This window comes from Otolemur garnettii, unplaced genomic scaffold (assembly GCF_000181295.1).
Source record: "Otolemur garnettii isolate 467f Iridium unplaced genomic scaffold, OtoGar3 scaffold00029, whole genome shotgun sequence".
In the NCBI taxonomy this organism is placed as follows: Eukaryota; Metazoa; Chordata; class Mammalia; order Primates; family Galagidae; genus Otolemur; species Otolemur garnettii.
The window spans coordinates 15741529-15747307 of record NW_003852424.1 but is presented as its reverse complement, the minus strand read 5'-3'; positions in this window follow the sequence as shown (position 1 = coordinate 15747307).

The following is a 5779-nucleotide window of genomic DNA, read 5'->3' as shown; positions in this document are numbered from 1 at the left end:
TAGTTGTCATTGTTGTTTGGCAGGCCTGGGCTAGATTCGAACCTGCCAGCTCTGGTGTATGTGGCTGGCGCCTTAAGCCACTTGAGCTACAGGTGCCCAGCCTGTAATGGTTTTTTGTCATCAGAAATTTATCCATGAAGCCCCTCTCTTTATAGTCTCCCCTAGATCTATTTGTTGGGGGTTTTGTTTTGTTTTGTTTTGCAGAGGGTGGGGGGACACAGAGTCTCACTCTATTGTCCAGGCTAGAGTGCTGTGGCATCAGTCAAGCTCACAGCAACCTCCAGCTCCTGAGTTTAAGCAATCCTCCTGCCTTAGCCTCCAGAGTAGCTGGGACTACAAGTGCTCACCACAACACTCAGCTAATTTTTCTATTTTTAGTAGAGACAGGGTCTCACTCTTGGTCAGTCAGGTCTCAAACTCCTGAGCTCATGGGGTCTTTTGCCTCTGTCTGCCATAGTACTAGGATTATAGGCATAAGCCACTACACCTGGCAAGGTTTTGTTTTATTTTTTGAGACAGAGTCTCACTTTATCACCCTTGGTAGAGTGCTATGATGTCACAGCTCATAGCAATTTCCAACTCCTGGGCTTAGGCAGTTCTCTTGCCACAGCCTCCAGAGTAGTTGGGACTACAGGCGCCCACCATAATGCATGGCTATTTTTTTGTTGCAGTTTGACCGGGGCCACTGAACCACAGGCACTGCCCTGCATTTTTGTTTTTTTTTTTAACTGTAGTAGTTAATGTTTATTGAGCGTCTCTGTTTCAATGTTTTACATTTATTTATTTATTTATTTTTTAGAGACAGAGTCTCACTCCATTGCCCTTAGTAGGGTGCGTGGCCGCACAGCTCACAGCAACCTCAAGCTCTTGGGCTTAGGCAATTGTCTTGCCTCAGCCTCCCAAGCACATCTATTATCTTATTTAAATCCATACAACCAGCTCGGTGCCTGTGGCTCAAGTGGCTAAGGCGCCAGCCACATACACCTAAGGTGGCTGGTTTGAATCCAGCTTGCGCCGGAGAAACAACAATGACGGCTGCAACCAAAAAATAGCAGGGCGTTGTAGCAGGTGCCTATAGTCCCATCTACTTGGGAGGCTGAGGCAGGAGACTTGCTTGAGCCCAGGAGTTGGAGATTGCTGTGAGCTGTGATGTCACAGCCCTCTACTCAGGGCAAAAGCTTGAGGCTCTGTCTCAAAAAAAAGTAATAATTTGATAAATATTTATTGAACACCAACTGTAGGATTTTGTCTTTTAACCAAGCCACTCCAATTTTTTTTTTTGTGACAGTCTCACTTTGTCATCTTTGGTAGAGTACTGTAGCGTCATAGCTCACAGCAACCTCAAACTTTTGAGCTCAAGTGATTCTCTTGCCTCAGTCTTCCAAGTAGCTGGGATTATAACACCTGGCTTTTTTTTTTTTTTTTGATGTAGTTGTTGTTGTTTAGCAGGCCCGGGCTGGGTTCGAACCCACCAGTCCTGGTGTATGTGGCCAGTGCCCTAACCACTAACTACAGGCACTAAGCCACCTGGCTATTTTTAGAGATGGAGGTCTCGCTCTTGGTCAGGCTGCTTTAAACTTGTGAGCTCACGCCAATCCACTTGCCTTGTCCTTCCAGACTGCTAGGATTACAGATGTGAGCCACCGCACCCAGCGACTGCATTTTGATCTGAACTTTTACATAAGTAATTATAGCAATCACTTAACTCATTCATCAACTTCTATACATCCATTTTACAGAAGAGGAAACTAAGGCCCAAAGAGATTAGGTGACCTACACAAGATTATGTAGTTGTTAAATGGCTAAGCTAGGACTTTAACATGGGCCATCTTGCTCTGGGATGTGTTCCCTCATAGCATAGTTTTTGTTTTTTTTTTTTTGAGACAGAGTCTCTTTGTCATTTTGGTAGAGTGCCCTGGCATCATGGCTTACAGCAACCTCAAACTCTTGGGCTCAAGTGATTCTCTTGCCTCAGCCTCCCAAGTAGCTGGGACTACAGGCATCCACTTCAATGCCTGGTTAGTTTTAGAGATGGGGGTCTCACTTTTGCTCAGGCTGGTCTCAAACTCCTGAGCTCACTCTAATCCACCTGCCTCAGCCTCCCAAAATGTCAGGATTACAGGTGTGACTGTGCCGGGCTACCTCATCGCATAATATTGAGATCCAATTATATTCCCACATTGAACTGTCCAGGTGATGGCATTAGATTGGATCTCTCCACAGATGCAAGGTTGGAGTAAGGAGCAGTCATGTCCACTGCAGCAGTGGTTTTTTTCTTTTTTATTTTTGAGACAGAGTTTCATTATGTCGCCCTTGGTAGAGTGCTATGGCGTCACAGCTCACTGCAACCTCAAACTCTTGGGCTTAAGTGATTCTCTTGCCTCAGCCTCCCAAGTAGCTGGGATTATAGGTGCCTGCCACAACACCTGGCTACAAAAGTGGGTTTTGGATCCTTTGGACCCTGCTCTCTTCTCAAAAAAACCCCACATGTATTTGTTAGCTATTTCTGTGTAACAAATTACCCCTAATCTCAGGGGACCATTTGTACTAATTGTTAAAACGATCAACGTTTATTATCTCCCATAGTTTCTGGTGGTCAGATGTCTGGGGGTGGCTTTGCTGGTTCTGTGTAGGGTCACTAATGAATAATTATCTCTGTTTGAGCCTTTGTTTTCCCTTTGTTCAGTTGAATACTTTCTGAAACCACGACTGAGTTTTATTTTTTAAAATTTATTTTTATTTTTATTTTTGTTGCAGTTTGGCCGGGGCTGGGTTCAAACATGCCACCCTTGGTATATGGGGCTGATGCCCTACTCACTGAGCCACAGGCGCTGCCCTCACAACTGAATTTATAAATTTCTTCACAGCCTGGTCTCTCCTATCTCCAATAGTCTGTCTCTCCTGAGTCCCTGACCATACTCACCACCTTGTGATGTTTCTTTTGTTTATTTTGTTCATTCTCTATGTCCCAGACATGCTCCATAAATTATTGTTGGAAGGATGTCTGAATAGATGATAATTGTGGATTGCCAGGGGCATTTTTTGTGTGTTTTTGGTGATGTTCTCCTAGGATTCTGACAACTTTCATATAAGTAATTATAACAACTCACTTAATCTTTTCATCAACCTTGAGAACCCTATGTTACAGAGGAGGAAACTAAGGCCCTGAGAGGTTAAGTAACCTACCCTGGGTTACACAGTTAAGTGGCTAAGCTAGGACGTTAGCCTGGGCCAGTTCGATTGCAAGGTCCAAGGTAGCTTTGTCCCCAGGTTGACCTTGAAGGCCCTCTGGATACTTGTCCCCCTAAGGGTTGGGCCGGAGGTAAGACTGAGTGTCCAGGTCTTGTCTCTGTATCCCTTTCTGAGTTGTGGGAAAAGAGTTGGGGGTTTGGCATGGTAGTGGGTGTCTGTAAGTCCCACCAACTCAGGAGGCTGAGATTGGAGAATCTCTTGAGCCCAGGAATACAAGGCTAGCCTGGGCAACATAGTGAAACCCCATCTAAAAAAAAAAGGAAAAAAAGAAAAGAAAAGGGAAAGCAGAAAAAAATGAAAGAAAAGAAAAAGGGCCCCAGTAAATAAAAAACACTCCCTGTGGGACTCAGGGAACTGAAATGATGAGTAACACCATCACCAAGTCCTGCTATCCAGTTGTTTAGAGACTTCATCATCCACTTAACTGGTATAAATTTAGGAGTGTGTGTAGCCACAGTTGATTAAACAAGGTGGTTTAGGTTGTTGAGGGCAAATTCCCAGTTGGCCAGTTGTTAATTCAGATCACATCACCTAAGTGAAGGGGGTGGCTTTATCTCAGAAAGACCCTCCCAAAGCATAGAGAGAGGTTCTGAGCTGAACTTGTGGTTTCTGGTTCCCTCTATAGGTTAAATGTTATATCACATCTTCAATGGAAGTTAATTTACATAATGGTGAGGTCACTGTAGGCACATTGTTCCATGATTTTTTGCTCATTTGTCTAATTGTATAACCATTCACAATCACTTTTCTTTTATTCTATTTTTATTTTATCATTACATTCCCATTCCATTCCATTCCAGACAGAGTCTTCTTCTGTCAGCCTTGGTAGAGTACCAGAGGATGATAGTGCCCACCATGACACCTGACTAATTTTTCTATTATTATTATTATTTTTTTGGAGCAGGTAGCTCGCCTGAGCTCAGGAGTTAGAGACCAGCCTGAGCAAGAGCAAGACTGGTCTCTAAAAATAGCTGGGTGTTGTGGCTGGCGCCTGTAGTCTCAGTTATTTGGGAGGGTGAGGAAGAGGATCACTTCAGCCCAAGAGTTTGAAGTTGCTGTGAGCTATGATGCCATGGCACTCTACCCAGGGCAACAGAGTGAGACTCTGTCTCAAAAAAAAAAATTCTGTCATGTCATCTCAAAAATGTCACTTTCATCTGTTTTGAGTCAATTCTTTCCTATTTCTACCTTTCTGTCTTTATACTTGTGTCTTTTCTGAAATGTCATCTCAGTGGAATCATTAAAAGGTAGTATTCTTTTTTTCTGAGACAGAGTCTCACTATGATGCCCTTGGTAGAGTGCTATCACATCACAGCTCAAAACAACCTCAAACTCTTGGGCTTAAGCGGATTCTCTTGCCACAGACTTCCAAATAGCTGGAACTATAGGAGCCTACCACAACACCTGGCTATATTTTTGGTTGCTGCTGTCATTATTGTTTAGCAGGCCCTAGCCAGGCTTGAACCCTCCAGCCTTGGTGTATGTGGCTGGTGCCCTACTCACTGAGCTACACACATATATATGTATTTTTAGGTGGGGCTGGGTTTGAACCCACTACCTCTGGCATATGGGGCTGGTGCCCTACCCCTTTGAACCACAGGCACTGCCCCCTGAGCCAATATTTTTCTATTTTTTGTAGAGGTGGGATTTGTTTTGCTCAGGCAGGTCTCAGACTCCTGACCTAAAAATAAAATAAAATAATAAAATTAAGGATTGAGAACAGGCGAGGTGGCTCACGCCTGTAATCCTAGCACTCTGGGAGACTGAAGTTGGTGGATTGCTTGAGCTCACAAGTTCCAGACCAACCTAACCAAGAGTGAGACCTCCATCTCTAAAAATAGCTGGGGGTTATGGCTGGCACGAGGTGGAGGCAAGAGAATCACTTGAGCCCAAGAGTTTGAGGTTGCTGTGAGCTATGATGCCATGGGACTCTACCGAGGTGACAAAGTGAGATTGTCTAAAAAAAAAAAAAAATTTCAGGATTTGCTACAAAAAGAAAAAATTGTCTGGTAATTAATGTAAGCAGCTTTGATTGAGACTTCTTATCTTCAAACATAAACTATTCTAAGTTCCTTAAAGCAAAAGTTTTACCCGTTATATTTTGGAAAATACAGCAACAAAACCAGAAACATTGGAAAATGAATGAAAGAAAATAGTTGTAAGCAATTAATATCTTCTTTCAATGTATTCTTTTTTGGGGAGAACAATGCCTGGCTGTTTTTAGAAATAGGTTCTTGCTCTTGCTCAGGTTGGTCTTGAACTTGTGAGCTCAAGCAATCCACCTGCCTCAGCCTTCCAGAGTGCTAGGATTACAGGTGTGTATTCTTTGATCATTGAATGACTATCTGTGTGCTTTATTGTCCAAATTGGGAAACTATCTTTGGGGAACTTTTTATCTTTTTTTTTTTTTGAGACAGAGCCTCAAGCTATCCCCCTGGGTAGAGTGCCATGGCATCACAGCTCACAGCAACCTCCAACTCCTGGGCTCAAGCGAGTCTCCTGCCTCAGCCTCCCAAGTAGCTGGGAC